The following is a 23876-nucleotide window of genomic DNA, read 5'->3' on the forward strand; positions in this document are numbered from 1 at the left end:
TTTCCCTATTTTTTGTGTAAGCAGAGATCTGCTTGTTTAAGATGAGGTAGCATTCTCTCTCCTTCGACTGCAAGAACAAGAATGCCAACTGGATTCTTATTTTCTCAAAATTATTTAAAAGAATAAAAAACAGTTATCACCAGGAAATTTATATTCACACACTACATACTCAAATGGGACACCTTTTAAAGTTTCTAACATCTATTTCTGCATACTCTTATCTGCATTGCTTCGAACTCAAGACCTATGACCAAGGGTTCTAGAGAGTAAAATATGCTGAAATTAGTACATTTCATTACTTCTTTGAAAATTCAGTCAAAAATAGTGTGGTGGTAGTTTTGGTTTTTAAGATTGCAATACAGAAGGAATCAGGAGCACACATTTTAGTGTTTAAATCGGCTCTCCCTGCATCATTCATTGCCTCATCACCTTACTCATACTATTCCTTCATTGAACACAACTCCCCCCTCCTTTTTTTTTTCAGCCTCATCACCTTCATTGAACACATCCTTCACTGAACATAACTTCCTTTTTTTCTCCTCAAACCAACTAGAAATACTAAAACGTTAAACATGGTTTTGGAAGAAAGGGCTGATGCCCTAAGAAAACTTCTACAGAGATTGTCTGGACACTAAGATACTGCTCAACACCTGAAGCACCCAGATAGTGCAGAGGCTTTTTAATACAACGTTTTCTGATCTTCTTATATCCCTCTCTCAGCCACTAAACCCAAAGAAAAAGAAGGGTTTTGGGTCATTGCAAACTCAAAGAAGATTTTAAAGGGTGAGTTTGATGCTATTCTCCCCTCTTTCAAGAAAAAAGCTTCTTATTCTCAAGAGTTGCTGGGCTTTTTCTGCCAATGTTGCAAAGCGGATTCATCACTCAGTCAGGTGCATGGTTCTCAATCTGAAATTAAGACCGATTCCAGATTCCAGGGAAACAAGTAAAATAGGGGCAGTCCCCGTCCCCAACTAAAATGCCTCTAAATAAATACAAGGAATCTGAGCGACGTAAATAGTTGTGTTCTTTAAAGCAACAATAGCAAAAAGTTTAGTCGCAAAAGGTTTGGTTTTTGTCTTTCTTTTTTCATGTTTGATCATCCCCTAAACAGCCCCGGTGCTAACAAACACACAAAGTAACTGTACAGATGCCAGGATCTGTACAGATGCCAGAAAACTGTCCGTATCAGTTTTTTGAGGTGGCAGAAAAAGCTGGAGAGGTACCACCGTTTCGAGGGAATAAGGTCAGAATTCACCGGCAGAACCCTTCGCTCTGCGAAGAAATACGGCGGGACTGTAGGACTCTGGGGCCCGGCTTTCAAAAAGGAGGGAAGGTGGGTCAGGGGCGTACTTTGTGAGGAAGGCTTTGTCAGTGCGAAACCAGGCGCAGGGTGGCAGGTGGGGGGGTCTGCGGGCTGCCAGAAGCGGGAAATCAAAAGGGGGCGACGCGGGGACGATGGGGGCTGAGAGGACCCTGATGGGGTGACCGGAGGGTCAGGGCCATTCATGGCTGCTGCGAAAGTGGGAGCTCTGGGGATGGAAGGTGAAGCGGGGACAGCGAGTTGCCCCAGCTGTCCTCGGGAGGGAGAGGGCTCCCAGCAGGTGGAGTTGAAATCAATAAGCCCCCCAGGGATCAAGGAGCAGCGCTCTCCGGAGACCCTCGCCTGGAGGTTGAGGAATCACAGCAGGTGGTTTGGGGGTAACCCCAATGCCAGAGCTCCTCTCGGCTGGCTGCCTGGCCGCCCGACCCTCTGCGCTTTCCAGCCTACTCACCGGTCCGGGGTGGAAAGCGCCATCCGGGCGCGCGTGAGGGCTGCGCGGCGCAGGCGGCGGGCAGGGCCGAGCGGTGGCAGCGGCGCTGTCCTAGGAGCGAGACTGGAGCCGGGGGACGCCGAGGCGGCGACAGCGGCGGCGGGGGCGCGGGCAGCTGCGGGCGGGGAGGGCGGCGTATCCGGAGCTGCTGCGCCGCGCGCGCTCTCTGCCCATCTCCGGCTCGGCTGGAGCGGCTACTGCTGCCGCCGCTGCGAGGGAGGGAGACGAGGGGGAGGGGAGGAGGCGCGCGGCAGGGAGCGAGAGAGGAGAAGGGAGGCGGGGGGAGCGAGGGGAGAGGGGAGACGGGCTCCCAGAGTGGGGAGGCGGGAGGGAGGGGCGCGAGCCCGCCAAGGTTCCCACCAGAAGGGCTCGGGGAGATCGCGGGGAGGAGGAGTAGGGTCTCTCCCCCGCGCCCCCCTCCCCTCCCCTCCCCTCCTTCCCCCTTCGCGCCCTTTCCTTGGGCTCTTCCTCGCGCGGCTCGGGCTGGGGGTGGCCAGGCTCGGCCGCAGCCGGGTCTTCGGCGCCCTGGTGAGAGTGCTGAGGCCGGGAGGCGGCTGCGCCAGCTCCCGGCGCCGCCGGCCCGAGGCACCTGTGCGCGCCCGCACCGCCGGCAGCCCAGTTGCCGCGGCTCCCCGACTCGGATCCGCCGGCGGTCGCCTTGCCTCGCTCTCCTTTCTGGTCAGATTACGATCATGCCTAGGCGTCCATGACATCTGTGTACTCCTCTATTGCTGTCTGCTTCCCCAGGCGCTCTTTGGCACAGGGTGTCCGGCCAGAAGGAGCCACCGGCGGGGAACTCGATGCAGGCAACCGCCGTCAGCTCCTTGGAGCAGTTGCTTGCGCACGGGTGGCAGTGTTTGCCTCCTGGGTAGACCAGCTAATGAGGTAAAAAATATATATGTAAATATATTAGTAATCCTCTGACCCGATTTCTTGGGACCATTCTCAGTAATCTAGGAAGGTTTCAGTCTGAAGGGCGCAGGGGCAGTCTATTGCACTCTGTCTTGGCGCTCATCCTCTCTTTTCTCTATATCCTAAAAAATCAGGACACGACTTGGCCAGTTTAAGCGAAATATTGCTTTTTTTTATTACTAATTTCAGAGCTTTTTGTTTTTATTCACATGCTGCTAGAATTGGCTTTGCTTTCCTGTTAGGATTTGCTTTGCTTTATTAGACTGTGAAACAGTCCTGTTTATTCGCAAACTGCAAGACTCGCATGAAAACATACTGTAGTGCCTGTACGCTCAAGATCGAGAGGGTGAATCCACACTTTGGTAAATAGACGTTATTGACTGATTTCCGTGAACTGTATTTAGTTTCATAATCTTTACCTGGTAGTTGAGGATAGGCAGGGAGCAGGTGGATTATATGCATAAAAGATATGATTAGAAAAAAATGGTCTCCTAAAACTCTCCTCAAATAATCTAACATATAAAGTAGCCACATTACTTCCTGTGAAAAGTTTCTGATTTTTGTTTATATGTTATTCAAATTATTAGGCTTTTAGTTACTTAACCTTTTCTGTTAGAATAAGTGAAACAGGTATTTTATTTTACCTAAGTATGTAGGAAATGGCAACCCACTCCAGTATCCTTGCCTGGAGAACCCCATGGACAGAGGAGCCTGGTAGACTACAGTCCATGGGGTCGCAAAGAGTCAGACACGACTGAGCGACTTCACTTCACTTCACTATGTCTAATATAACACGTACTCAGGTTAAAATAGGTGCACACTCAATTGTAAATGCCCTATGGAGAAACATTTTTAATGCAGTAAGGCATACTCAAATATTCATGACGAGCCTCTAGTTTTTCCTATACACATTCCTGTGAGAAGAAAAAACGGTGGTGAAGTAGTACTGGATGGTATTCTCAACTTTCTAGAATCTGTTCTGCAGAGTTTATCTGTTAATGAAAATATTTGGTTTCACATCTATCTGATAATCTGAGTGAGAGAAGCACCTCCTCAGGGAACAAGAGATATCAAACTCTCCTAACACACCTCATCTTTAAAAAACCTGTTACTGTCTCCAGATGTTCACTGTTACACCATGCAAATTCACCATATGCTATTCTTTCAAAGAGGACCACAGGAAAGAAATGGTTGGTGAAGACTTACAGCTCATTTGACTTTCTAAGTCTTCTCAGTTGTATCTATATTACAGAAATTTTCAGGGTTTTTTTTTTTTTTCCTCAAATAGAAGTAGCTTTTTGGGCAAAGAGTGGTTACCGAGAATTAAATCTCTATTTTCTTTCCCCTGTTTTAGGATATTCCTATTCCTCCTATATTTGATTATGAAACTATAAGAGCAATATCTGTATAATCTCATTTTGTGGTTGTAAAAGGTAAAGAAAAAATGCAAACTAAAATGCCTTAAAGCCAAACAAAGAAAAGGGATAACTTATAAAGCACAGCAAGATAAGCTTCTAACTCCTTACTCCCCATCCACTTGGTCCACCAGCGACAAGACTAGGACGATAAAAGATGGAATGACACCGCAGTTCTTCTGCTGGAGGACTTGAATTTAAATTTAGAAACTTAGGCTAGGTGTAAACTGTCCTGTCATCTCTACCACAGCATCCCTTCCCTTTTGTGTTCCTTTCCCCTTCTACATTTTTATTAGTGTTGCATTGTGCTATAACATTGTTTCATTTACTTGCATGTTGCATTACAACCTGGGAAGCCAAGTAAATAATGAATATACAAAGCTTCCTTTTAAACAATGACTTTGTCTTTACTTAGTTGAAAACAAATACATTAAAATTTCTGAAATCAGAAAGAGTGAAGACTATCCTTCAATAAATACTGCATTGATGTCAAAGATTGGTTAGCAAAGAAATGTAATGTATCTGTTTATTGAACACATATTTAATAAGGACCCCTTGTGGGCAGGCAACTCGTTTAGCTTCACAGATATCACAGTGGAGAAACTTAGTAACTGTGCCTTTGTGAAGCTTAGTCTAGTGATCCAATAAAAGTGTTTTATCACCAAGAAAGGTGATAATGACTATGATAAGTTTTAAACCCAAAGAAAATAATACTTTTTAATTAACTTATAGACATCAACAAGATTAAGGGGAAAGGAATATAGACCCTTTGCAAATTCTAGATGGCTATTTTCCCCTCTCCTTTTCCCAGGAAACTAGAGGAGAAAAATTTAACTTGGTTAATTATGAGTGATTATAAAAAAGAATGGGAACAGTATCAACACAAGAATAATATAGGAGAAACATATAGAGGAGCACCAAAATGACCAATCGTTGAAGAAAACACGCCATAACAATGTTGCCATGGAGAAGTTGAAAAACTTGCTCTAACATTCTGCCATGAATTGTCATAAGGACATTGCTTCTGTGAATGAAAACTACAAGGTGTTAGGCAAGAATTTCATTGGGTGGGGTTGAAGCTGCAATGGAAGATGATGACCAAAAGCTGGTAAAACTTAAGTAAAAAGTAAAACTAAGATTATAACACCACAAATTAAGAATTACTATGGAAGAATATACACTGAGATAAACACTGTAAGGGAAAGAGCACAAAAAATAAGAAAGACTAGTAAAAGGAACTTGAAATAAAGAAAGAGATGAATAGGATTAGAGAGAATATGAAAGATGGAGAAGACAGGCAAAAACAAGAAAATACAAATTATGAAAAAAATCTTCAATATTAAAGAAAAAAACATTCATGAAGTTGAAAGACTTGAAATTTCATTTTTAAAGGATACAGTGATCACAAAAAAATTGTCACCACCAAGATATATCATAATACAATAACTAGAATGTAAATATAATAAAGAATCTTTGGGGCTGAAAGAGATGAAAAAAGCAATCACTGACTTACAAAGGAAAATACTGAGATTGGCTTCAAGATTCTTTACTATAACAAGATACCAAAGTCCACCAAATGCTAGCATAAGAGTTAAGGCTTTTCCTATTTAGCCAGTCCTTCAAATATCATATCTTCCCTGGTGGCTCAGAGGTTAAAGCATCTGCCTCCAATGAGGGAGACCCGGGTTTGATCCCTGGGTTGGGAAGATCCCCTGGAGAAGGAAATTGCAACCCACTTCAGTATTCTTGCCTGGAGAATCCCATGGATGAAGGAGCCTGGTAGGCTACGCGCACAGAGTCACAAAGAGTTGGACATGACTGAGTGACTTCACTTTCACTTTCAAATATCATAGTTGTAAACAAAGTTTGAACATCCAAAAACTAAGGGAATGTTATTCTCATGAACCTATCCGCAGTATAGAGTTTGGATTTTAGCTTCTAAGTGATAAATAGAAGTGATAATCTTGGATCAAGGAATAGTTGTGAGCATTGAATGTATTTAATTATTGACCTGAAATACGAGAATGTAAGAATTACAGCAAAATGATAGAATATGAATCTCATAGATGCAGACAATATAATAATATATATCTAAACAGAGTTTGGATGAGAAGGGCAAAAAGAAAAAGCTAAGATATAAAGGCATTGATTGTCTAATGCTGGGAGTCAAAGAAAATCAATCAAAGGGACAAATAAGTGGTCTAACATATTTAACAATACAAGAATAAACTGTAATCAAGGTAATATTAAATACTAATTTTTATCATTACTTGTTTTAGCAAACTAATAGATATACTGTAAAAATGGAAAATGCAATTGTTTTTGCATAAGTAACAAAGAAATAAAAGCATCAAAGAATAGACCATAAACACTGAGAATACACATATATAGAAATAAATTTTAAAAAACAGATCACAGAGTGAAGGAATTTTATGATGTTAAAAAGCAAAAACCTAACATAAAATAATATAGCAGAACTGAGTAAACATATCCTTAATATTATTAAATGTGAATAGGATTATCTCATCCTCTATAAGAAAGTAGACATTTTAGATTGGATAATGAAACAAAATAAAATTTTATACCTACAAGATAACTCAGAATATTAGAAAAATAAAAGGATAGGCAAAAATAACTGACAAATACATACTCTTGATTGGAGGCTAGATGTCATACAAACCAGAAACCCATTAAACAAAACTCATACAAACCATTAAACAAAATGAAGAAGGATAATTTATGGTTATAGTAATAGGTACTTTCATATGCATACAAAAGAATTATGAATACATATGTCTTGAGAAGGGAATGGCCATCCACTCCCGTATTCTTGCCTGGAGAATTCCATGGACAGAGGAGCCTGGCAGGAATATTTATGTACCAAACAGTATAACACCAACATAACTACTGAGTTGGCCAAAAAGTTCGTTCTGATGTAAAGCCTGAACGAACTTTTTGGCCAACCCAACATATCAGAAATTATACATGTACAAGAAAGCATGAAGTACACTATTAGAAGCCTTAATACTTTTAAGATATGAGAGTCCAAATGTACAGACAATAAACAGAGGTATTAAATTCTAGCCCTAACTTACTTAGGAGCATCAGTGGAAAATTCTAGCTAAAATATTAACAAATAAACCCTAACACATTAATTGATTAAAAGAGTATTAAAAGGACAAGATGTCATCACCAAGTGTGAATTTTTCTCAAAAATTTAAGAGAAACAACATTTCTATACTAGAAAATTTATTAAAATACTTTATCATTTCCCTCATCTATAAAATGAAAATATCAGTACCCAATTTATAGGAATTTTTACCATGATTTACAGTTATTACACACAAAATCTTCAGCAAGAGTGCCTGAAATATAGTCAGCTCTTCATAAATGTTATCTGTTGTGTTTGTCAGCTTTCAAAAGGTATTTTAAAATGATTATGCTTATGATAATATAAATCTTGTTTTCATTTTCTTGAATAACAAACTTGTATTGATTTATTAATATTGCATTCTCATCTTTTGTCCCTTCTCCTCAGGGTTTTCATTATTAATTTTTAGGTCCTGTGTTCTTTTTGTATTATTATTAAAATACTGCTAAGCATTTAAATCAATTTGCAAATTCCGAGTGCACTGAAAACTATCCATTTAAAAATAATTTTGAATTATATTACTAATGTTTAAGTGCATTCTCTCTCTCTTTTAATAGACTTAATTTTTTTGAAAAGTTTTTGATTCACAGCAAAATTGAGCGGAAGGTAGAGAGTTCAGTTATATCTGTATTCCCACCTAACACATACCCTCTGTCACTATTTACATTCTGCACCAGAGTGGTACATTTTTTCCAAATGGTGAACTTATACTAAAGCAGAGTTACCCCAAGTCTACAGTTTACATGAGGACTCAATTTGGTGTTGTGCATTCTGTGGGTCTAACAACTGTGTAATGACATATGTCCACCAGTGGAAAATCATACACAATAGTTTCACTCCCCTAAAATCTTTTGTTCCACCTGTTTCTCCCTCCTTCTTCCCTAACCCCTGGGGACCACTGACTTTTTTCATTTCTTTTGCCTTTTCCAGAATGTCACACAGGATATGTAACCTTTTCAAATGGATTCCTTTTACTTAGTAATATGCATTTAAGGTTCTCCCCTGTCTTTTCATAGCTTTTCTGCCCCATGAATTCTATTTTTTAAAAATATTAAGGCTGTTACTAGCTTTGGTTATGCTAATTTTGGACTAGTGTATCTTACTGTATGTGTGTGTATATTCACCTATACACCTCAATTTTCAGTTCCTCTTGTTTAATAAACGTCTGAAGGATGAGCTGAGGCTGGAACTCATAATGCAAATGTGGCCAAAGTGTCTTTTTGTTTTTCTGCTTTAGCCTGTTCATGTAATGGATCAAATCTCAACAAGAGACTCTAAGAAAATTTGTACTCTATTAATAGGTTCTTTCCAATATTGCTAGTGTTAGTCTAATTTTTATTTCTCTTTAAGTAGCCACTCTTTTCTCGTTGTTCACTTGTGGGTATATTGATTTATTTCTATTTTTCTCAGAAGTGTCACTTGAATGTTTCATACTATTTGACACTTGGTAGGCTTTTTCCACGGAGAAGGCAATGGCACCCCACTCCAGTACTCTTGCCTGGAAAACCCAATGGACAGAGGAGCCTGGTGGGCTGCAGTCCATGCGGTCGCTAAGAGTCAGACACGACTGAGGGACTTCACTTTCACTTTTCGCTTTCATGCATTGGAGAAGGAAATGGCAACCCACTCCAGTGTTCTTGCCTGGAGAATCCCAGGGACGGGGAAGCCTGGCAGTCTTCAGTCTATGGGGTTGCGCAGAGTCGGACATGACTGAGGTGACTTAGCAGCAGCAGCAACAGCAGCAGCAGGCCTTTTCCAGGGCATCCCTGGTGGTTCAGATGGTAAAGAATCTGCCTGCAATGCAGGAGACCTGGGTTTAATCCCTTGGTCAGGAAGATCCCCTGGAGAAGGGGATGGCTACCCAATCCAGTATTCTTGCCTGGAGAATTCCATAGGCAGAGGAGCCTGGTGGGCTACAGTCCATGGGGTTGCAAAGGGTTGAACACAACTGAGCACCTAACAGATACACACAGATACATACATATGAAAATAATTAAATCTTTAGTTCTAGGAAATTGTTACCAAGAATTTTTTTAAACACTTTCCTTTTTTTTTTTTTTTTCATTTTCTTCTATGAATTGCCTTAGACAAATATGAATAAAGAGTTAATATAGCCTCTCTGATCGCTCCATTTTTGTATACCTCCATGTAAGCCTGGTTCCATGATTGAACCAAAAATGTCTTTGAATGTGGCTGTTAGAAAGCTTTTCAAGTTAATGATTAAAGATATTTTTTTACACACCTAGAGGAGTGGATTGCGTTGCTTATTCTACCTTGTCAGGATTGCCTTGCACAAAAATTGAGATTGACGATGTGCACCTGGTGTCATTTTTTGGGATGCTGGGTTTCAATTATAATGATTGGTTACTTAGCAGGATATGCTTATGTGACAGCCCCCTTAAAGCATCAGACATTGAAGGCTTGAGTGGATGTTTTACTTGAGCAGTAACCACAGGTTACTGTGGTTCACCACTAGAGGCAAAACACATTCTGTGCTGAGGCATAGAAAGACTCAGTAGATTACTCATGATTTCTGGACTCCATCCATTGCATGCATTTTTCATACTACTTCTGCTGTGTAACCTTGTGCTATAATAAACCCTGAAAGTGAAAAGTGAAGTCACTCAGTCATGTCCGACTCTTTGCGACCCCATGGACTGAAGACTGCCAGGGTCCTCGGTCCATGGGATTTTCCAGGCAAGAGTACTGGAGTGGGTTGCCATTTCCTTCTCCGATAATAAAGTCTAACCAAGAAAAAAAGGCAAAACTCTTTTTGGAATTCTTTGAATCAAAAGTGTGGGGTATAGAGACCTCCAAAAGAACAAATGTTGAGACATTTGAATCAGCTTCTATTTCCTCTCAGACATCTTTCAAACTTACCTCTTTTAATCCTTGCTGTCATTTGAAATTATTTCTTAATTTAATTTTCTAGTTTACCAATTTTACATGTAAATAAGTCTGGTCTTCTACTTATCCTATCTATTGAAATGTTTTGTTATTGTTGTTTATTTTAATAATTATATTTTCCTTTAACAAGGTCTTGATGTGGTTCTTTGCAAAATTTGGTGTTTTTTTTTTTTGCAAAATTTCTTCTTGATTGATAGTCGCTTTTCTTGCTACATCATTTACTATTCTTGCTTTATAGATATGATTGCATACTTTATCTCTGTGTAGACAATATATACGAGCATTTAAAGTTTTTCAGATTATGATGTTATCATTTTCTTAAGAATAAATTTTTCTTTTGTTGAGAATATGACTTCTTTTCATAGGCTGTTGTCTGATGGCTGTGATGTAACCTGCTGGAAAATAGCTGTGCCTTAATTAATTAATTAATTGATAGTATACAGCTGACAAGGTGAGAAGTGATGGTTTTCTGACCATGCAATTCTAGGCTACTTAGTGTGGCATTGCTTCGCCCTTGGCTTTGGAAGGAAGAAGTAGGGAGAAAGTTAAGAGGAAGGAAATTGTGGTTTTTAGCTCCCAGGTTTGAATGGCATTGAACACCAATGTCATGAATTCAGTAACATCTCAACCATCAGAAAATCTGTGTACAATTTGCCCTTGCTTATATCTGTATTTTCCTTAATATTTTCTTATTCATGTAAATTTTCTGTCTTTCAGCATTATCTTTTATGAGACTATTTAATATATATTAATTATGCTTATTTAGATCCTTCTTAATTACCAGGAATATATTGAAGCTGTTTAAATATCCCTATGAACATGTCATTTACCAAATCTCTTTAATTTTTTGTACAACTTCTTGCTTGCCCTATATTGTCTCACTGCTTCAGGCAAATGTGATGTGGAATAGTTACCACTGATTGTTTTCAACAAATACCCTGGGGAGAAGATTCTTTCCACTGTGTTAGTGTGAGCACTGAGTCAGGGTAAATAAAGAAAAGCCCTGTGATTTTAACTGCCAGGCAGATCAACTCACTAAAATTTCTCTGGTCGTGGGATTCCTACACAATTTACCTTCACTAGTCACTGCTAGGTTGCTGATTTTCACAGTTAGTAAGGTTATAAAACTGTTGGTTTCCAGGCCAGTGCAAAGCTAGAGAGAGGAAATTTGGAACAGAAGTTAAAATGTGACAAAACTCTTATGGCTATCCAACCATTTTTATTCTTTAATAACTGCTCTTCAGATTGTTGTGAGCCTTAGGTAAATTTCTAAATTTCTGAAAAAGTTAATTTTCACAGTTTCTGATTATGCTTTCGTTACTTTTTCTATTGTTTGATGAATGGTTCTAATAAATACTAACCACTGCAGTGAGTGTGTTGGTATTATTTGAGAATCACTTGAGTCTGGTGTGTTTCAGATTGTTTTATACCAATCCTTATCAATATAATTTTCTTACAGTCAAATTTATTTATAAATTACATGTTTCTACTAAGAAAACTACTTTTAGATTCTAACCAATACCTGAAAAATATCTCTACATTCACACATATATATACCTGTATATGTATATATATTTAGTTTTATTTATTTAATTTTGGCTGTGCTGTCTACTTATATTTTACATATATTTAACTTTATTAAAATTATACCATAATCATTAAAATGATCTATTACACTGTATTATAATTTCATTTGTTGATTTTTTGTGCATCTTTTACACTATCTTGAGAACATTGTCTGAAGCTTGTCTGGTATTTTAGAAAGAGTGAGGTGTATATATTCTAATATTGCACTTATTTATTCACTCTTGAAAGCAGTCATTAATTAAAAAATGAGCAGTGATGCAATTTTCTAACCAATGGCAAGAGACATGTATGTTCAAATACATACACAGAGATAGCAAGAGAACCTCTAGTCCAATATTTTTTTAAATGTATTATAACCTCCCTGAAAAGTTAATCTGCTCACAGTACATAATAACTTTAATTAAGTTGCTTCTTAGTATAGTTTCTATTTGAGTCAAACAGTTGTAGAATTCTTGAAACAGCTTCATAAAATTTCAGGTTTCCAAGAAACACAATTGTGAGTCCTGAGACAATTTTTCTTGTTTTCTTGTGAAATCCTCCAAATGACCGCATAGCCATAATGGTAAATATGGAAACACAGAAAAGTTAAGTAGGACAAAGTTTGTAAAAAATGTCTACTGAAATAAAAAGTACACACTGAAGAGCTGCAATTGAAATGACCAATTCAGATGGTGTCTTTGTAAGTATCACCCAGGCTCCAAAAGTAGAACTAATAGCTCTTTGCTCTTTCCATATTACTTTTTTCACAACTCTATCTTGCTATGAATCACTGCCTTCTTTGTAGTATAAAATAAGTTGTTGTCTCCCTTTATGAGACTGTGAGGACTTCAGAGGAAAAACCTATTGTTAGGCATATTTTTCGGAGAAGGTGATGGCACCCCACTCCAGTACTCTTGCCTGGAAAATCCCATGGACGGAGGAGCCTGGTAGGTGCGGTTCATGGGGTCACTAAGAGTTGGACACGACTGCTAAGAGTTGGACACGACTGAGTGACTTCCCTCTCACTTTTCACTTTCATGCATTGGAGAAGGAAATGGCAACCCACTCTAATATTCCTGGCTGGAGAATCCCAGGGACGGGGGAGCCTGATGGGCTGCCGTCTATGGGGTCACACAGAGTCGGACACAGCTGAAGTGACTTAGCAGCAGCAGCAGCAGCAGGCATATTTTTAATGCTCTATCTCTAATAAATAACAGAGGTAGTACTGTAGGAATAATTGTAGAATTAAACAATAAATGCATATATACTTGATAAAGGTAATTCAATAATTATTTGCTAAAAATTAAGACATTTACAGTTTAAAGACTGTCTTACAGCTATGAAACTCATGCTTAAACTTTAATTTTTCCTATGAATAACCTACTTTTTCAACCTCAGTGACTGTAATACTGTGGAAAAGCACTGTCATTTATAAGCATGATATTTGTGGGAATGAAGGTTGGGTTAACTGGTGGAGGTGATGATGACCTCATGCTAACTCATTTGAAAATTTTTGTGATTTGTGGTTCTGACAAGTTAGAATGAGATATTCACAGAAGAAAGTTTTTAAGTAATATCTTTTTCTAGAGTCAGAAATATATTAACTGTAAAAGAAAATTATATACAAAGTGAAGAATATATAATACAATTAAATTACCTTCAAGGTCCCTTCTAAATTATGAATATTTGTTTTAGGTCTCATATTAAATGAAAACTAAATTCAACTTAAACTGTATTTAGTAGAATTTTTAAGTAACTGGAATCTGTAGGATTTGGGAAAAGAGGAAGGACACTGGAAGAGTGAATTATGTTTCCTTCTTAGAAGGTCAGAAATTGACTGTTTAACCATGAAATTTAAGGCTTACATGAAGCTAATTATGGGGGTGGGTGAAGGGACTATAACTTGGTTTGAGTTCAGTTCAGTTCAGTCGCTCAGTCGTGTCCGATTCTTTGCAACCCCATGAATCACACACAGCAAGCCAGGCCTCCCTGTCCATCACCAACTCCCGGAGTTCACTCAGACTCACATCCATCGAGTCCGTGATGCCATCCAGCCATCTCATCCTCTGTTGTCCCCTTCTCCTCCTGCCCCCAATCCCTCCCAGCATCAGAGTCTTTTCCAATGAGTCAACTCTTCGCATGAGGTGGCCAAAGTACTGGAATTTCAGCTTTAGCATCATTCCTTCCAAAGAAATCCCAGGGCTGATCTCCTTTAGAATGGACTGGTTTGGTAGATTGATAAAATTGGATTTGCTATATTAGAGAAACAACCAGTCCATTGTATGTTAAGACAAGTTCTCAGCCATCTTCACTTCAGATTTATTAAACTTTATTGTAACAACAACAGTGATAAAAATTCATAAAGCACTGAGCTTCCTTTGTATGACCAGTGCTTTGCTAAACATTTACTGTCATCTTCTTTAGTCCTTATTATTGTACTCAGTCATGTCCAACTCTTTGTGATCCCATGGACTATAATCTGCCAGGCTCTTCTGTCTGTGGGATTTCCCAGGCAAGATTACTTAGTGGGTTGCCATTTCCTTCTCCAAGGGATCCTCTCCACCCAAGGATAGAACCTGTTTCTTGTGTCTCCTGCACTGATAGGAAGATTCTTTACCATTGCACCTTCTGGGAAGCCTTCTTTAGTCTTTACAAGTGTCCAGTGAAGCTGGCATTGGAGAGTAGTTCTTATCTTTCATTTGACAATTTTCTTTACAACTGAGTAGCTACTCTTTCCAGGAGAGAACAGTACTGAAGGGAAAGTTGCTGGTCTTACTTCCATCCTGCCCTTTCACTCACTTTTCCTTATGGGAAGAGAAAGCATATTTCTAAGCAGTGAAACTAGGGAAACTCATGTGAGGATACTGTCTTCTGAGGACTTCCTGCTTCTTTTGTCCAGTATGGAAATTACTAAAACTGTTCCGACTGCTTTGTTTAGTTGAGAGTAATAAACTACTTAATTTTGGCTTTAGAATTTAATCAGTGTTTTCTAATCTAGATTACCAAGATGAAAATAGATATTCTAAAGTCTAACTTACTCCTGGGTATATTTTCTATTTAGATCTAATTTTAAATAATGAATATAATTAGCTACATTTTAGGACCAGAAAAACTGAAGCTGAGAGAGATTAAATCATGCTTAAGGTCATATAACTTATAAAAGGTAAGTTGGTATTTAAAATACGGATCTCTCTGTACTTCCTGCTTTCATGTGCCTTTTGTAATCCTTCCACTCTGCCATCCTTGCCCTTCAGGCCAAACCCTCTAGAGAGAAAACTAGAGACTATGAATGTATAACATGTGCCTGTATATAAAAGTACTGTGAAATTGCCATTTCTAGAGTGTGCTGGCATGAAACTGTAACTATTGTTAAAAATGACCAGATTATAAAATAATTATATGAACATGGTGCTTTTGTCCAGGTGAACATGTAAGTCGTTTAGTCAATTCGAGTAGCCCTTCATTATACTACCTAATGAGTGAATAAATAATATACCACGTGTAGACTAGATTGTCTTATTTTCAAGAAATAGTCTGACTCTCATACTGTTGAATCATATTTGCAGTAAGATAATTTGGCTGCAGCACTTCACAGTGGCTGAAGAGATTAGAGTTGTGGTCCTCAATCCTTCTGTTTCCTATCTTATGGGAATCAATCTAGTGTCTTCCCACTGCAGGCTCCAGAAACAGAGTAGATGGCATACGGACATGGTTCAAAGCAGCAGAGATTACAGTTTATAAGAAGGGACTAGGACCTGCTCTCCTTGAGGCAGGTAACTTGAAGTAGTATGTCTGACCTGAGAAAGGGGTTAAAAGACCTTAGACAGTGAGCACAAGGGAAGGGAATATTGGAAGGGGAGGGGGAGATTGGTTTAGGGAAGTTATTTATTAATAGGAAAAAGCCTGAAGAATAACAGTGCTAATTTAATTTCATCATTTTTTTTTCTACCTTTAGAATCATTAGCCCACTTTCCACATTTCCTTCTACTTAACCAAGGAATTAATGAACCTCTTCTGCCCTGGGGTTGTGGGAGGAGGCACGATGGAGGTTATTCTCTGCTCTGGCTTTCAGAATACATCCGTCACAGCAATATCAAACATATTTACTAAGGACTTAAACTGTGTAAAATTCTGAGAAGGTCTTCAGGATTTAATTCTATTTGACCTTCTTAAAAACCTTGAGATAGGTGCTGTTATTATCTTTAGTTTATAGATGAGGAAACTGAGAGAAAGAAAGCTTAAATAACATGTTTTAGATCACATAGCCAATAAATTACTTGGTGTGCCAGGTGGCCTGATTCTAAGTTCTATATTATTAATTAAGCCATTATGTATCACCTCCTCAGGAAGAAGAAATCACTGGGATAAAATATGAGTCTTTGTAGTTGCAAGTCTTATCCTTTGGGATTGTACAAGCAAAATTCACTGTGGAGGCAAGGTATGTCAAAGATTGAAGTGAGGAGTGACCTCTTTCTTGACACCACTAGTTGAGATAAGAGCTCTTCTCCATTTTCTGGGACCTTGTGTGACCCAAATTGAAAGAGTGAGCAACAATCCAGAAATATCACTGATATGAAAATTTTTGAAGTAATCATGGTAGGTGGGGCTCAAATCACTTATAAGAATAATAAGCAATGTGATGCTTATGAAATACAAAATATTCTGGAGAAATTATTATCTATTATATTATCTAGTAGTGTCTAGTAGTAGATTATCTTCCAGTATCTATTGTATTAGTAGTAACGAATGTATATACAGCAGATCCTCCTCCAGTCTCCATACTGAGATTTTGCTCTGCCTTTGGAGACCTAAGAGACTGACTTCATTATGTGTGTGTTTTGTATTTGTTAGGTGCTCAGTCGTGTCTGACTTTTGTGACCCCATGGACTGTAGCCCACCAGGCTCCTCTGTCCATGGAGTTCCCCAGGTAAGAATAGTGAATGGGTAGCTATTTCTTTTCCAGGGCATCTTCCCAACCCAGGGATTGAATCTGGGTCTCCTGCATTGTAGGCAGATTGTTTACCTTCTGAACCACCAGGGAAGCCCTGGGTTCGGTATACTAGCCCACGATTATCTGTGCTTCCCTTCCACATCCTATTGGCACATCACTAGCAAGAAGTTAAATTCCAGCAGAGTCTGGTTATGAAGAGAAATGCAAGGAGCAAATCAGAAAACAAAGTAACTATTTGTGACAGGATTTTCTCAAAGGCCCTAGACGTGACCCTTCAGTACAGTCACTTAGTCATGTCCAACTCTTTGTGACCCCAGGGACAGCAGCATGCCAGGTTTCCCTGTCCATTCCCAGAGCATCCCATCAAGTCGGTGATGCTACCCAACCTCTGTCATCCCCTTCTCTCCCCAGCTTCAATCTTTCCCACCATCAGATGCTTTTCTAATGAGTCAGTTCGAATCAGGTGGCCAAAGTATTGGAGCTTCAGCTTCAGCATCAGTCCTTCCAATGAATGTTCAGGACTGATTTCCTTTAGGATGGATTGGTTGGATCTCCTTGCAGTCCAAGGGACTCTCAAAAGTCTTCTCCAATACCACAGTTCAAAAGCATCAATTCTTTGATGCTCAGCTTTCTTTATAGTCCAGCTCTCACATCCATACATGATATACTGGAAAAACCATAGCTTTGACTAGATGGACATTTGTTGGCAAAGTAATGTCTCTGCTTTTTAAATATTCTGTCACATGCAAGCTTAAAATAAGAAAACAGATCTTAGAGAAAAGATCTATTATAGCAGGGGCCCCAACCCCCAGATCATGGACTGGTAGCAGTCTGTGGCGCAGCCAGAGGTGAGTGGCTGGCAGCAAGCAAAGCTTCATCTGTATTTACACCCACTCCAGATCACTTGCATTTCCACCTGAGCTTCACCTCCTGTCAGGTCAGTGGTGGCATTAGATTCTCATAGGAGCACAAACTCTACTGTGAACTTCACATGCAAGCAGTCTAGGTTGTGAGCTCCTAATGAGACTCCTGAAACCATCCTACTGCACAGGTCTGTGGAAAAATTGTATTGCACTAAAGTGGTTCCTGGTGCCAAAAAGGTTGGAGACCGCTGTATTACAGGGCTTACAATTGAGGTTACTATCATCTTCAATGATGAAAGTACAGAAATGAGGTCCTTGATCATAACGAGAGAAAATAATATGTTCTATGTCATCCTTTATGCAATTGAAGATTAATATAGGTGATCTGATTGCTCAGCAGAGGGATAGAAGATGGGGTTGAAGAGGTAAGCCTGGGTTAAAACCTGGAGGGTCATGATAAAAAATATGCGATTTATCTTAATTGTGATGGGGATATCTGTGGGGAATTTCAGTAGAATGGTGATGTTATCTGATTCATAATCACTTGGAGGTACTACATGGAAAATTCCTCTTAGAAGGAGAGATTGAAGTGTGGGGACCAGTTGCAGCATCCCTGGTGTTTAGAAGGTCATAGCTTGCTGTAGGACTGTAGCAGTAGAATGTAAGAAGTGATGGAGTTTACTATTTATAGTAGTAAATGAATGAATGCAAATTTTGTGTCATTGGGTCATAGGAACTTACTACATACACTTAGGAATACCTCTGATAAGGGTAGTCATGAAGTGCTTAGGTGCTGGGATATCCAAATACTAGCAGTTTCATCCCTTTGAGATCAATTTGGGCTGAGGAGTAAACCCCTTCTGCTTTTTTGCTGAGTTTCCTTCAGGACTAGGAAGAGAAACTTAAAATAAGAAAACAGATCTTAGAGAAAATTTTTAGAATTAGACAAGGAAAACATGGTGAAACATTTGATATCCTGCATTCTGGCTGTTTTTCAGTGACCTCTTTAAAAATTTACAGAAGACATCTGTACAAAAGACCTTTTTACTGCTTCTCCTTGCATAGAAAGTTGGGTAGCAATCTGCAACACACACACACACACACACACACACACACACAAATTAATTGTTTCTATTTTTTTTTTTTCTTGCAGTAACAGAAACCTCCAAGTTCAAGTTCAGCTACATCTATCCAGCTACAAACTGTATTTCCCAGCTTCCCTTGGAGACAGGTCTAGATACATGACTACATTCCGCCTCATGGAATATGAAGGTGGGTTATGTGTGCAAGCCTACAAGCAATCACAACTCCAGAAAGAAGTTGCTTACCATTCATTTCTTTTTTCTACTCTTGGCTCAAATTGAAACATAGAAATTATGGTGTGAATTCACTGTAATCATATATATAAATACTAACTGAAGACAGGACAAAGCAGCAGGATGGCATCTGCATCCTTGTATGACTTCGTAGAGAACTACTCTGATTGCCCCTCTGTCTGAGGCTGTTGCACAAGAGAGAATAATATGCTTCCACTTTTGCTTGAAGAACTATATTGTAAGCTCTCTTAAAGCAGCACAGACTATATACTACCTAATACATAATTATTATATATTGCAAGAAATACAATTTAAAATTTAGGCAACTGATTATATTTCTACTATCATTTAAAGAATATTTATCTTTGTAGTTTATATGTTTCTACTTTTTCTTAAGTTTATGAGTCTTATAATTACAGATGACTTGCAATGCTGGATCACTTTCCCACATCATGTATGTGATATTGAGGGCTGCATTTGATGCACCCCCAGAATAGAAAAGTATGCACTTCAAATTACATGTAATTAGAATCAATAAAATACTGAAATTATTACCTTCAGAAGTAACATTCTAAAATATGATTTGTGGAGGTATTGCTGATGAAAATTTGGTTTCCCTGAAATCTTATTAAGAACACTAAAATGTAACTAGTGAATTTATGATCTAATTAATTGTTATGTATCAAATAGAACTTTGGTGCTTAAAAAGGATATAAATATTTTAAAGAGACAGCAGCACGAATTTGTCCTGTAGAATGGTATGGTCTTGCAGAGTGGCAGGTAAAGGCAAATGTCACAGTGGCACCTGGTACAGACACAGAAACAAACTTTATTAGGGAAATTTATAATTAGAGGAACAGTAAGATGAAGCATGTTGTCCCTTTACATTCTTATTTTTCCTTGGAGAGACATACACAGTGAAACTGAAATAGGAAATTGCAAAGAATGCTACTGTATGAATGGGACTCTGTCACCACCATATTCTAACTTTTTATAGGACTGGGTGAAGAAGAGCCTCGCAGATGTTGGGTGAGGGATGGAAAAGTTTGTAGATTAGCTGTCAGCTGTACAGGGGAAGGTTTCACCCAAAGACTGGAACACTGTTCAAAACTGTTGTTTACACAGCAAAGATAAATCTGGATGGTCTGTGGGTGACTGATACCTTTGTAGTCCATTCTAGTAGGGTGAAGGGGAGGTTTTTCTTTTTTAATTTATTTACCTACTTAAGATGATACCTATTCATTCCATATTCTGAAATATGCATATATTAGCACATGTATACATATGCTCTCAACTTCTATCATCTAAACACCAGAATTTTCTTAGTTATTTTTATCCTGGCATTATTAATACCTATTAATATCTTTTTTCCGGAAGTGATTAAAATAAAGATTCTAGATTTATGTCCTGGTTGGTTTAATTTCAATATTATATATATATATATACATGTATATATATTTTCCAATAGATTCACATCAGTGTTATATTTCAGTATTGATATTCTTTTTAAAAGCATTTTTACTTATACAAGCTGATTTATAATTCAAATATTTGAATGCGTTAGTTTTCTGCCTGATACCTTTGTTTGATACTCAATAACTTCATCATGACTCTTTTTTTTGGAACAACACTATTTTTTTCCTAATAAACTCAGCTCTTGTCTACTTTATTTGCATCTTTAAATTGTTTTTTATTGGAGTATAATTGCTTTACAATGTTGTGTCAGTTTCTGCTGTACTGATTGAAGTGAATCAGCCATATGTATGCATAGCCTCCCTCCTTCTTGAACCTCCCTTGCACCACCTCCATCCCACCCTACTAGGTCATCACAGAGCACCAAGCTGAGCTCCCTGTGTTACACAGTAGCTTGCCACTTGCTGCCTATTTACGCACGGTAGTATATATATGTCAACCCTATACTCTGTGTTTATCTCACCCTCCCCTTCCCCACCTGGGTCAATATGTCCATTTTTTTGTCTGTGTCTCCATTTCTGCCTTACAAACAGGATCATCTGTGTGATTTTTCTATATTCCATACATATGCATTAATATGCGATACTTGCTTTTCTCTTTCTGACTTACTGCAGTCTATAACAGACTCCCGGTTCATCCACATCACTACAAATGACCCAGTTTTGTTCCTTTTTATTGTTCCACATCTTTATTCATTCATCTTTAGTTTTTTTTTTTCCATTCATTAGGTCATGGCTGTTGTAAATAGTGCTGCAGTGAATATTGGGGCACATGTGTCTTTTTGAAGTATGGTTTTCTCAGGGCATATGCCCAGTAGTGGGATTGCTAAATCATATGATAGTTCTATTTTTAGTTTTCTAAGACATCTCCACACTGTTCTCCATAGTGGTTGTATCAGTTTGCATTACCACCAGCAGTGCAATGTTTTTCTGCTCTATTTACTGTTTTCTTCTCCATTTACCCTCTTTCTTCTCCATATTTTACATCTCCTATTGATTTTCCCATATCTACTATCTCTTTCTCATTATTTTCACTTTTTTGGTTCCTTTTTAGGTATATTCATTTAAACATGATTTCCTCTGTATAGTGAAAATGGCCCACTCAGGTATTTTTTTTGTTTTCCCCTTTGCCCGTCTACTTCTCTTAACATTCTAACTTATTCCAAAAATGTATCTTTATTTGAGTCTCCCAGGTGTCTGCTATTTGAATCAAGGTGAATATGTAATTGTTAAAGACCTTGATAAATATGTATCATCTTTTGGTATACTTTATTAGTTTGGTCCAAACCATATTTTATGTAGCAAACAACTTTCAGAGAAAGTTTTTTTTTAATTCTATCATTTTCCTAGTTGCCTGGTAGATATTCTTTTCTCTTTATATTCATTTTGGTAGCCTTTTCATGGGAAAAATAGAAGCAGCATGAACTTTGTCAATCATATTTTACCAACTATCTCTAATTTAAATTTTTTTCAAAAGTTCTTTAACCTTAGACATAGTCAATAAAGCCAATTAAGACTTAATTCCCATGAAAGAGAATTTATCAGAGTAACTTTATAGAACATAATGATAGATATCCCACAATGCCATATTTAGTTGGCTAGTGGAGGAAGAAAAATCAAGAAATAAAAGAGGAAGCATAGTCTTACCATATAATCAGCTGACCTATAAGTATTTTCCCAGTGATTAAAAATCTAGGTATTTTCCCAATAATTAAAAAATTACATTTATGTAAAAAACCTGCAAGGTGAGTGGATAAACAGACCACAGCACATTTATACAATGCATTAGTATTGAATGATAAAAATATATGAGTTATCATGTGATGAAAAGACATGGAGGAAACATATCATTTGGCTCAGACTGAAGAACAATGATTACAATTATATGACATTCTGAAAAAGACAAACTATAGACACAATAAAAAGATAAATATTTGCTGGGGGTTGGGAGTAGAAAAGGACTGCATAATCAAAGTACAGGAAAATTTGAAGATGGTAAAACTATTCTGTATGATACTATAATGTTAGCTATACGACATTATGCATGTGTCAAGCATGTAGAACTTTACATCCAAAGAAGAAAACTTAATTTAAAAATATTATTTAGGAGGTCAAGGTTCTGAGGACAGAATTCAGACTGTGACAAAAGATTCTAACTGTATTACAAATGTATGAAATAGCATCCCTGAAGGAGGTGTTGTGAAAAGATTCTATCTGAGAAAATTTTGGAAATGAACTGTGTCTATAAGACTGAAGGTAAAAGAAAGCACTGTACTGATAAAGCTGTTAAAGTTATTTCCTCTAGGGGTATGAATTAACAATCCTAATATGGTCATACATGTATAATGAAACAGAACAATTAAGCAAATGAATGGAGGAGGGTAATTGCTTATTTTGGAATTGGAGTTTACAAATAATTGAAGGGAGGAGGCTAGAATGATCCATGCAGTGATGGATTAGAGTTGAAGCCATTGATAAGAACTCATGTTTAATTTAATATAGATATACATGGTGACATAAAAATATTTTAGGTAAAGTTGATTCTTGTTTGACATGACAATTATGTTCTATAAAGTTACTCTGAACATTGAGTTAGCAAATGCTGAACCATCCCCCTTAAAGGAAATATAGGGTGAGATTCCTATAAGTCTCTGGTCACAACATTTTTGTCAAGTCATCAATACATAACCTGTGTTGTGTGTGATTCTGTTTAAAGTCATCTTATTAATATATACCGTTGATTCTTTAGTGTTGAACTCACAGTCAACAACAGTATAATTCATGCCTGAGTGAAGCTTATCTAACAGTAGTGTTTTCATCATAAGGGACATGACAAACTTTTTGGATTGGATTTAGGAACACTAGAAATCACTTTAGTGTGACACTTGAGGATCAGATTAAACAGTGCAGTCTCTAGGTAAAGAAGAAAAATGTGAAAACACTGCATAAATAGACCATAAGAAGGACTTTTTCTTACGCTATGAGAGCTAAAACAAGGAGGCAGAGTGTCCTTGTTTGACCTCAGCTGGGATATGCATGTGACTCAAAGTTTTTACTGTCCTGTGATGTCTATAAATGACTGTGAAAGTGCAATGAGTATTACATTTGGGATTAAAAATAAATTTTAGCAAATAGGAAAATACACAAATAAAGGAGATCTGCTATGGGTTACACACACATGTTAGTGTGCACCACGTGTATTTCTTTGCTCTACCAACTGAAAGAGTCCAAAAGAAATGACCCTCCTTAGTAACAAGTAATGTAGTGGCCAGATCTTGGTTTCTTAATACCATTTCCAATGACAGGAACCAGGGCTTCCCAGGAAAATATCAGCTTCTAGGATTGGAGCAGGAAATATGCAAGATGAGCCTATAGTATCTTGAGATACCAGAAAGTAAGAATGTGGTAAAAAAAAAAAAAATACACAGAAGCTAACCAAAAGAGCTTCTAAAGGAGATCAGTCCTGAGTGTTCATTGGAAGGACTGATGCTGAAGCTGAAACTCCAAACTTT

General features: G+C 38.0%; 1 long non-coding RNA gene across 2 annotated transcripts; it reads left to right on the forward strand.

Moving 5' to 3' along the window:
* Window positions 1-2296: 2296 nt before the first annotated feature.
* Window positions 2297-20561, forward strand: LOC105612960 (uncharacterized). 2 transcript variants are annotated; one of them, XR_006060613.2, is made up of 5 exons: window positions 2297-2696; window positions 15440-15535; window positions 16109-16200; window positions 16614-16689; window positions 18730-20561. It is a non-coding gene; the product is annotated as an uncharacterized LOC105612960 (long non-coding RNA). The 2 variants fall into 2 exon arrangements; XR_009601523.1 differs by lacking the exon at window positions 15440-15535.
* The last annotated feature ends 3315 nt before the right edge of the window (window positions 20562-23876 follow it).

Source organism: Ovis aries, chromosome 8, assembly GCF_016772045.2.
Source record: "Ovis aries strain OAR_USU_Benz2616 breed Rambouillet chromosome 8, ARS-UI_Ramb_v3.0, whole genome shotgun sequence".
Lineage (NCBI taxonomy): Eukaryota > Metazoa > Chordata > Mammalia > Artiodactyla > Bovidae > Ovis > Ovis aries.